The following is an 11,001-nucleotide window of genomic DNA, read 5'->3' as shown; positions in this document are numbered from 1 at the left end:
CAGTGGGAGCTCACCAGAGCTGGACCCTCTGGTGACATCACAGCCTCCTGAGGGTGCTCTTTGTGGCAGCAGGGCCATGCTGAGGCACCCAAATCGCCATACCACACATACCATGGGCTCGCTGCTCAGAGGCTGACAAGTGTGTGGACTCCTGCCACAGTGGAGTACCAGCAGGCGCCCTAAACAAGGGCTAACAACGTGACCCGAGACATTGCCCTTTGAAAACCTGCTGCCACCACCATGCGTTTTCATAGTCCTTTCCCCTACGATAGTATAAACAAGCCGTCATCTATTTTTCAATGAAAAATACTTTTGCTTGGCTCGGTTTCACATTGCACTGTTACTATTTGCTGTCGCGGAAGCTGCTGCAGCTATAAATAACCTCATCACCAGCTCTTCTCATCCATAGGCTCAAGCTCTTGCTTCAGAAGAGGCAGGCAAGATTAGGATCTTGTTTTGAAGGGGAGAATCTCCTGTCTGAGGTGACAGGTGTCTTGCACCCCACGTGCCCAAGCCTCAGCCTGGCTTCCTGGCAGAGAGTGCAGGGCCTGGCTGCCCAAAACCACTTGCACATCACCCAGCGGGTGATGCTCCTGGTGCATTAGAAAGGGAGTGGTTAGTAGGTCAAGAGAGGTTCTCCTCCCCCTCTACTCAGCCTTGGTGAGGCCGCATCTGGAATATTGCGTCCAGTTCTGGGCCCCTCTGTTCAAGAAGGACAGGGAATTGCTTGAAGGAGTCCAGCACAGAGCCACAAAGATGATTAAGGGAGTGAACATCTCCCTTATGAGGAGAGGCTGAGGGAGCTGGGTCTCTTTAGCTTGCAAAAGAGGAGACTGAGGGGTGACCTCATCAATGTTTACAAATATGTAAAGGGTAGGTGTCAGGATGATGGAGCTAGGCTTTTTTCAGTGATATCCAGTGATAGGACAAGGGGCAATGGGTGTAAACTAGAGCATAGGAAGTTCCACGTTAACATCAGGAAGAACTTCTTTACTGTAAGAGTGACAGAGCACTGGAACAGGTTGCCCAGGGGGGTTGTGGAGTCTCCTACACTGGAGATATTCAAGGCCCACCTGGACAAGTTCCTGTGTGATGTACTGTAGGTTACCCTGCTCTTGCAGGGGGGTTGGACTAGATGATCTTTTTAGGTCCCTTCCAACCCTTGGGATTCTGTGATTCTGTGATTCTGTGAGAGCAGAAGATGAGGGCAGCTAACAGTGATGCCCTGCTTCCATCAGTAAAACTTGCTGTCGGGTTGCACTGATGGAAGTGGGGCAACCCTGCTGTCCAGGGCCCTCATATTCCCATCTGATGCCTTTCCTCTGAAAGAGCCTCTGGCATCTTGAGCACACTCCGGGGGCCGCAGCCCCCACTGACTGAAGGCCCTGGATGCCCAGAGAGGGTGAAGAGACATGGGTCTAGCTGGCCCCTTCCAGCCACAGCCAGCATGCAGGCAAGGCCAGCAGGGAGGCCTGCGGGGCCAGTGGGGAGGCCAGAACATGTATGCATATTTGGACTGTGGGGTGAATTACAAAATTCCAACCTGTCAAAAAACTCACTTCTTGGGCTATTTGGAGTTTTCTTCCGGATTGCCAAGTTGAACTGGCTTAGAGGAGAGGGGCAGATGAGCCCTAGGTCTGGCACAAGCAGACAAGTGGGAGGGAGAAGGGGCATGCCCCCATTTTGGAGTGGAACAGTTCAGTAGTGATATCCTCCCTGCATGCACTCGCATCTCACTAGAAGTTTGCAAAGCCCCGGTGCTGCTGCGAAACCACGCAGCAACCTCAGGTGCCAGCCAAGCGTGAGGCACACCAGACAGGTTTCATACGCTCCCCTCTTCCTGTAAGTGTTGGCTTTGTTGTCCAGGGCTGTCGCTTTCTCCATCTGCTCTGTTTGCTCTGCGGTCCTGCCCTGGCCTCACTCGTGGTGACAGCTCTGTCCTCCACCACTCGTGGTAAACGTGTGCCTTGGGCAGGGGCCATGGCATGGCTTGCCCCGAGGTGGAGCGATGTGGTTACGCTCATTCAGATCATTGCCCACACCGGGGTAAATGCTCTGAGTTGATGATGCCCTAGATCAAGCTGGGAGCGAACTTCAGAGACGAGTGCTAGTTTTGACCGCAGGCTGAATGAATGCGGTGACTCATCTCAGTTCCTAAAAGTGAGGAAGTATTTGTTTCCATACAACAAGAAGAGGCTTTAACTTAATGTTCAAGGTCTCTGGCTGCGGTTTCACATTTATAGTTGGCTGCTGCTGAGCAGGGTTAGTCTTCCTCCCTCTCTCCTGGCCCCTGCCTTGCAAAGTCCTGCCCTTGCCCTGATGCGCATCTGACCCCCGCAGCAAGCTGACGCACGGAATTTGACCAGGCAAAGCTTATCCTCTTACTCTTTATTTTCAGCAGCCTTTGCTTTCTGTCGGTTTAGCTCCAGCACCAGGAGCGAAGGAAGGCCTATCCTGGGTGGCAGGCAGCTTCTATTTGGCTTAGCTGCAATACGCACTCACTGTCCTTTAACAAGGAACCGACACCACGCTGCCGCCGCCTGCCCCCTGTGTGGAGCACACAATGTGGGCAAAGCTGGCAGAAAGCGCGGCTCCCTCCTTGCCCAGGGCTCGGGCACAAGACCAGAGAGAAACAGGCCCGCAGATTTATACCCGAGTCCTTTTGTTCTTGTGATACTTTACTTTCCCAGCCAGACAGGATGAGAAACAAATACCACCAAAATACTACTAGAGAGGCTATTCTGGAAGTGTTTATAGCCCAGCCTCACTGGAGAATGTTTGGACGCCTCCCAAGACAGCCTATTCTCACTGTGTTTCCAAGCCAGTTTCTGAACTTTTGGGCACTTACCCAAACAGAATCTGGACTTTTTGAAGTTTGCTTATCTATGTTTGCAAGGGTGAGTCAGGGGAGGGCAGCTGAGGCCAAGGGTGTGAGGAGCGAGTGGATGATGAGCTCTGCATGTGCTGCACGGGAGAGCAGTACCCTATGTCCTCTGAACACCCGGCTCTGCTCTGCCCTTATTAATGGTCAGCCTGACTGGGCCTAGCAAATCTGTCCGTTGCAAAAGGCTTTAAAAAGCCTTTAAGTATTTTAGTTTATGGAACTGAAGGTCAAACTGAGGGGGTCTGATTAAATGAGGAGGGGATGAGAGGAGCTGGAGCTTCAGACCAGCACTCCTGCAACCTCGAAGGGGTTAAAGTGAGAGCTCTCAGCTTTTGCACACCTCTGCAAAGTGGTGGTTGGCCTGTTCCACTCAGCCTGGCTAAGAAAAGCAGCGCTGCCCCCACCTTTCTCTATCCTCTTCTTTTCTAGACAGTCAACTGTTACTTATTAATCTGGAGGAGATTCTGCCTCATTAGTGCTGGAGAATAGCAAGCGTTTGCTAAATTCTCCCAGTTTTCTTTTTTTTTTTTCCCAGGGTGTTTCCTGTGATGGTATCTTGGGATCCCTCTGTTTGCTTTCAGATATGGAGTGTGAGCGCTATATCGTTTTAGAATGAATAAAACACAAGCCAAAATATGGGTGAGAAATGAGCTGTGCATTTAAGCAAATGACTGTGAATCTGCAGTCTGCAAAAGTACCTCAAACCAATAGTAAGTGAAAGCTTGTTTTGCGTGTTCAAGGTGAAATACAAATCAATCAGAGTAAGATTAAATGAAATACATGCTACTATTGATAAAATTCAGATATATTAAAATGTGATTTAATTGCATGCTACTATCCAGTATTCTCAACCGCCAGTCTCAATTACTGACATTATTAATCTAGCATTATTCTGTTCAAAATCTAATAAAATATTACCATTAATTTTGAAGCAGCTTAATCACATTTAAGTATGCACTGTGTGACCAGACGAATGCAGGGATGTTATTTATTGGCTATTAAGGCAAACTTTACCACTGTCTAAGTAGCAAGCGATGTCAATGCTACATTTGTTGAAATTCATTGCTGCTTGAGCTGACTGGGCTACAATAATAAAACCTTTGAGTTTGGAGAAACTTTGGTTTTATTTTCTCTGACAGGGAGCTCACTTCATTTAACATGTGCCATGAACAAAATTTACTCTGTTGCTCCTCCAGTAAAACATGTCTGTTTAAATCAAGTAAATTAAATGTAATTCCTGAGATTAAGGGGAAAGCTGTATTTTCATTTGGAGCAGCTTGTTTTTTCTGGGCGGTTTTGTTGCATTTTTCCAATGTTATGTAAACAAGTACTTTAATCGGGAACAATTGTGGAGGAATCTTAGCTTTCCTTTTTCCTCTATCGGTGGAAATAAATAACATATGTAATAAAGATACTGTAATTGTGAAACAATGCCATGCAAAAGATAACACAGTGATTATGTTCTGTTTTAGAAATGTGGCATGAGCCAGGAAGTTCAGAAGCAAGGCTGCAATATCACAAAGCCTTAAGCGTGGTAACCAGCCCCACTGAAGATGGAACAGCGACAAACAAGCACGCAGGCTTCTTCTGTGCAAAACCTCTAGTTAAGACCTTGACGTAGCTGGGAAATCACAACTGATGGTAACAGTCTGCTCCCTGTTCTTTGGGTTTTCTCTCTAACTTGAGCAGCGTTGGTTAGCTGTATCCAGGCCTGAGTGTGAGTGTGTGCACATGCACACGTACTCCAAAATGAAACACTCTCCTGTGGGCACTTCTACCTCAGGGAAAAGATGATGGGAATAGATATGTTGCTGATATTAGTCATGTTGCTTAATACACTGGTGGGAGGCAGGAAGATGCTGCTCAGATAAATGCCGTGCAGGAAGCCATGGATTTGAGCAATTCCTCAAGATTTATTCTCAGCGTTTCATCTGAGCCTTGCAGGGTATAGTCAGAGTGGTCACTTGTGATGGAAGGAATAGAAACGGGTCACTCTAAAACTCTTTGAAAATCAAGCTCCTGCCTAAATTTAGCATGGTGCATTGTGTGACAAGACACTGACTCAGAGGAGTTACTCATACGCAGTCTTTGTGAAGTTGGTACCTTTCTGGTGAACTTCCGAACTGTTGCGTTAAAAGCCACCTATTGTTAATTTGTGTGTGTAGCTTTTCTGAGAAGGTTTTGCTGAGGGGAATTTGAATACAATTGTTAGCATTCTCATCTCAGCCCTAATAGGTCATTTCTTAGTGTAATTCATTGCCCATTAAACACTGTGGTAAACTCATAGTTTTATTTGCAGCTCTTGAATAAGTCAACTTCTAAATGAAGTAACCTTTTCTCACAGCAGCTGAAATTGGAGGGAAGCAATTTTTGCCTCTTAAGCCTTCTGCATAAGTGGTAAGCAGGGCCCGCAAGCTTTGCATATGCTCCAAACAAAACAAAAACTTAAAAATTACATGGAGAAGGATAGGTGTTTTCCTAAACAAGTTAAATTGTAAACAAAGATGGAGGAGGATGAAAAATTGCCTTCCCTTGGACTCTCAGGGTACAGCTTGTTCGCCATCCAGCCATGGAATCTTGTGAGAAATCAGAAAATCTGGTTTGCAAAGCAATAAAAAAGCAGCAAATTTTTTTTTTTTTTTTTTTTTTTTTTTTGCTGGCTGTCAAACCTCTAAAAGAAACAGGAATTCATATTTCCTTTAGTGCAATAAGGAAGATAGTTTTTTTCCCCAGATTCTTCTATTTTATTCAGGTTAAAGGCTTCCCTTTAACTGTGGTGTCCTCAAACAAATCCAGGCACTCTCTGTCCAGGGCACGCCCAGGGTGCTAGACCTCCCTTGCTGGAGGGCACCATGGGATCTGAATAGCAGTTGTTTTGACTTGTATGCATTAACTCTGTCTTTGAAAGAAAAGACATACGCCGAGTCAGCACTCTACTATTTTCTACCATCAATTTGTTCAGAGATTAATCTTCCCTTGTGGCAAAGGTAATTTTTAAACTTCAGAGCCTGGCAGTCCCTCCGCACTGTGATGTGCTGTGATGCAGAGGATGTGGGCTGAGACTGTTCTGCAGTGGCTCCAAGGGGCTGCTGCTGGTGCCCAGGGCAGGAGAGTGGCATTGCCTGGGCAGAGTAGAGCTGCAGTGGCCACCCAGAGCGAGGGCAGGCCAGGAGGGAGCTAACTGGAAGGGTGTGGGGACCTCTTGATGGAGCTGAGCCACCTTCTGATCTGAGAGGAGCAGGCAGTGTGCTGGTAAAAATGTCCAAGTTCTGCTTGAAGCTGCATTTTCACCACTGCACTATGGAGGGAAACAACAGAGAAATGATGGGCCCATTTCCCTCAGGAACCTTGTTAATTGGTTTTGTTTAAAAAGAAAAAAACACAACCCAAAGTGCTGACAGGGTATTGTTGGCTGGTGTAGACAGGGTTTAAATGTGTTTTAAATCAGCTGTGTTAGCTGCATAGATGTTCATTCCCTTCTACTTTGTGTGCCTGGGGAAGGAAGGGAAAAAAAACCAGCTGAGTCAAAGTTAGATTTTAATCCTTCCTGGACTCACTATCAGTTAGGCTCCTGATATTATTTACTCAGCTGAGGAGCATCTTTAAATGGGTGTCTCCATTTGCATGGATCTCTTTCCATTGTGAGTAAGGCCATGACTAGACAATGAGGCTGTTACAGAAGAAGGATGAGCTGGCTGCAGCCAACAAATCTTCCACTCTCCATTTACAGGGCTATAATTATCTAAAGTTTTAAAAGACAATGCTATCTGCTGAAAGGGACCATCTGGGTGAAGACCAAGACATCACAATTAAATGATTGATAAGCAGCTCATATACTGGAGGAGCACACCGCCCATACATTGCAGTTCTAAAAATGTCACTTGTGTTAAGAAACATCTTTTAGGAGTTTCATGTAGTGTGCGCTGTGGGAGGGAGAAGATCAAGTGTGTTTGTGTGATTCAAAATAATAAGGCATAAATAAGATCAGCCTCAGGAGCACGGTGGAAAGCCCTCTTGGAGCACTGAGGTGCAGTGGAGAAGCAGTACCCATATGGGCTTTGTGGTCTCCTGTATGAGGGCAGTGTTGCTGACCTGAGGGATTTTACCAGAGTGTTAACATCAGAAAGGGGAGGAATGACAAACCTGTACTCATGGGAGGCCTTTGCTTGCCAGGCAGGAGAGCAGGCTGTTCATCAGCTTGCAGCAGCAGCAGAGTGTAATGATGAGACTGGGACAGGGACAGAGATACTGGAGAAATCTGCCCTGGTTTCTTCCATTCACAACGCACTTTGGCTTTGCACAGTGGTTCTGTTTTCCATCTGCAATGATAGGAAGTCCATCTGTCCTCCTGTTCCTGACCCACCCATCTTATTTAACTTGTAAGCTTGGCTCAGCTCTTGCAGAACACACACATGATGCCAGACTCACTGGGGCCAGTGTCTTGTTTGGCACTTCTTCATACCACAGCAGCAGTGAATGCAGTTTTGTCCCATAACACCTTCCCAGTATGCATCAATACTTCTTTGAGCAGTCACCCACATAAAAGCATCCAGATAGGATGTGGCCTTCATTTTCTGTATCTAGAGAATACATGTGTTAGTATTTTTTATCATATTTGAATGCCAGTTTGAAGGGGTACTGTCTGAGTGACTTGTCATCTTCATTTGTGAATCACTTTCCCTAAATCCTCCTCTTATATGCAAGCTTTTCAAGTAAGTTTTGTCATCATCTTTTGTTGTCTTGCCTGTCTGGCGAAAATCAAATAGAGCAAGGACACAACTGCAGCAAGGGCCCAGTGGAAGCAAACCCACTCTCTAATGTTTTGTCCATTTATTGCAATTTAAGTTTATCTCATATTTCAAATGAACCGTAATAATTTCCATTGTTTAAAATTCTTAGTGAATTTATTGGTTTGGTGTAAGTCTCACAGAAGCTACAGTGTGCTTTATTACACTAATGCTATTGCTTTTATAAGCCAAAATTACAGTCTCATTGAAACTATATTCTAGGTTAGTCAGACAAGGTCTGTTTCATAAACTTGATTGGCAATTTTAATTATTTTCCTGTTAGTCCTTATTAATTGAATCTTGTATTGGCTTCTCCGTTATTTTATTTGGGCCGTGAGGTTTTTAGTTACCTGGGTCATTTAATTTATCATTTTCCAGTAGTAGCACAGCCTTAGCTCTTTCAGTGTAACCTCCTTCAGTGTAACAAAGGTCCTTGAAAATTTGCATTACACAGATATTTTGGAAATAATCAGTCAAATTGCCTTCGTACCATCCAACCACAAGTCAGCTGTAAAAACTGATATTCTTTGTTGGATCAAGGAGTCCACTTTGCTCTAGTGTTGGAACCAGCTCCAAAAAAAATGAATAAATCAAGTCACCTCGAACGAGAGGTTTGCAAGTGCAAACATCCCCGGAATCCACATTGCTAAAACAACCAGGAAGCAAGCTTGTGTGGGCACCCTCTATAAGACAGTAGATGCCCAGATGTAGTTCAGTGCTCCAGGACTGTCCTCAATGTGTATAGAGATAGTATGGGTCAAGCTGTGCCAGGGTGGGCTTCCTCCACCCCACACATCTACCAGTACTGTCCTGAGGGACCTTTCATCTTAAAACTTTGCTCCGCCATGCTTTCATGCCACACTGCCATGTATACAGCACACACCCATGCTGTGAAAATACTGCTCTGCAAGGCAGCAACACTGGGAGCACTATAGGCATATCTGAAGTAATCCTGCTCCCCATACACACAACCCAAAGTAATTATGTCCCAATGTCAGTGGTGCTCCACAAGGTCCCTAGAAGCTCCACGAGGCCATCCCATGCCATGCAGGTCCCTGGCATGCTTATATGTTCTAGTAGAGGTGACAGCTACTATAGCAGTAAATTAAGTTTTGAGAAGGCAAGTTCTTTGGAAGCAATGTCCCAAATCACATAGGAGATTATATGTCAATGTACTGGACTGCCATTTTATCCTAGGAACCTCCAGAAACTGAGAGAGTCCCCAGACCAGGACTATACAACACACTTGTTGTGTGAAACAAGGCCTGATGTAAGTCTCAGGTGCTAAAAGATGTTTCTGAATGATGACTGAATTTAACAGCCTTTTACAATGCATTGCCCTAGCTTAATCTGCAGATGACAAAGGCATTGATTAAGTGTCATAAGACGAATAAAAAAAAAGATCACACCTGCTTGCCAAGCCAGGTGTAAAAATGCAACCTCATCCAGAGCTCAGGCTTTAATGTTGGAATCAGCTTTAGAAAAACCCCTGTATCACAATCGTCAAAATGAATGTAAGAGCTTTACTGAAAGAAATGCACAGGATTGCTGCAGTGTCTACTATAAGCTGCTTTCTCCAACTACAGGTACCCCTTTCATACGCAAGATATAGCTGTTCAGTCCTCCCACCAGTCTTTCCCTTCAGCCCCACTGAGCTGGAGTGATGTCAAGAACCATGAGTTCTTCTAATGGCGGAATATGCAGGTGCGACTTCTCATCACCTTCATCTTTATCATCGGGTCTGTATATCTGCATGGAAGATAATGCTGTAATCAGATGCTGGTTACTTTCCTCGTTAAGAAGTTACTGGTGGCAGTCTGTGGCGATTCTGTTCGGAAGTGAGGCTTGATTTTCTTCATCCCTAAAGCTTGTGTGCTTCTCAAAAAGAAAGGGGAAAAGCAACTTTACAAAAGCAATTTGTAAAGTCAAATGAAATGTCAGCTATACCTTGCTTAAATATTCACATCTTTGCTTCCTGCTTGATCTAAAAGAAACTTTATTTTCTTAATTTAATACCAGGAGTAGAAGAGTTGATCCAATTGGCTTGTTGCTGTATGGAAGAAAAAATATTTTTCATGTTAATTCAATGGCTGAACCTTTCTGTTTTTCAGTGGTAAAAACGTTTGAAAACATGGAATTTTCCTTATAGTGAGACATTGACTTAGATCACAAAGTTTGAACCTGTATAAAATATTCCCCAAATTGCGGGTGCAGGTGATTAATACTGTGAGTTGATTATATCCTCCTAGGGAAACTGGAATTTAAGGTGGTGTAAACATGGATTTCATGTAGCAGCAGTAGTATTTGGATCCATTCCCTAATTCATGAAAGGCTTGGTGATCAGAAAGGGAGAGAAGTATCTGGGTGTCAGACTTCAGGTTTGCCTACACTAGTTTGTCTTCAGTTCAACCTGTCTAAAACATTTTCTAAAGTCACAGATGTGACCTTCCCGGTCTCCATGCATTTAAGACAATTGCAAGGCAACTTCCCTCTCTCAAAATGCTTTCCGTGCAGGTAGAGGATAGCTAGGATGGAACTTATTTTTTCCTAGGCTGTTTTCCCAGACTTGCCTCAAATCCTCTTTTCACCAGCAGCCTGTGATTGGCCTGTTTTATCTGATCTATCTCAGCCTTTATGCCAGGCTCATCTCTGTGGTGCTTGAATGTCCCAACAGCCTGCCTTTGTTGCCTTTCTTGCCCCAGGAGTCCCACTCCGTGAGTCAAGAAAACCCTGGGATGGCCATCAGATAAGACCAACAAATCCAGCTTTGCCCGGTAATTCCAATGTAATCAGCCTGTTGTGCGGCTTAATGGGGAAAAATACCTTCTGAGCTGGGTCCAGGAAAAAAAAGCAACAGTCTTTGTGTCCTCCATCTCCTTTGGACAAGTTCTCAAGTGGCTTGGCTACCTCTGGAGACTGATGCAGCAAGCAGGCTGTGAGACCTGTTGCTGTGGCACACTTCTCCATCTTCTCATAAATTTGCTATCATCCAAGTTTGCTGCTGGACATCCTGAAACTTCCCCCGGCAGCAAGGGCTAGTGTTGACCGAGCATGTGAGCTTGTCTCCCTCTCGTGGTTGGCCAGGTCTGGGCTTACTTTGGGGTCATTTCACTTGTTTTAGGGGTCAGGACTGGGCCAGCTGCTCCAGGAAGGATACAGCTGCATCCAGTTGAATGTGTGATGGCCTAGGTAAAGATAGTGGCTGCCTTTCTTGCTGGGTGGTACTGGAGCTCGTGAGGACTTGAGGTGCTTGAATACATGTAGTTATGACTATGAAATGCTTTAATTCAATGTAGGTATGACTTCTGAAATGACCATTCCCAGAAAGAT

The 11,001-nt window shown here is 45.1% G+C and overlaps 1 long non-coding RNA gene across 1 annotated transcript; it reads left to right on the top strand.

Annotated features, from left to right (window-relative positions):
- Positions 1-3,434: 3,434 nt before the first annotated feature.
- LOC136008284 (uncharacterized) lies at positions 3,435-10,511 on the top strand. Its single transcript, XR_010610043.1, has 4 exons — positions 3,435-3,594; positions 4,357-4,525; positions 9,258-9,375; positions 10,374-10,511. It is a non-coding gene; the product is annotated as an uncharacterized LOC136008284 (long non-coding RNA).
- Positions 10,512-11,001: the final 490 nt, after the last annotated feature.

This window comes from Lathamus discolor, chromosome 2 (assembly GCF_037157495.1).
Source record: "Lathamus discolor isolate bLatDis1 chromosome 2, bLatDis1.hap1, whole genome shotgun sequence".
In the NCBI taxonomy this organism is placed as follows: Eukaryota; Metazoa; Chordata; class Aves; order Psittaciformes; family Psittacidae; genus Lathamus; species Lathamus discolor.
This window is presented reverse-complemented; position numbering and strand designations above follow the sequence as displayed.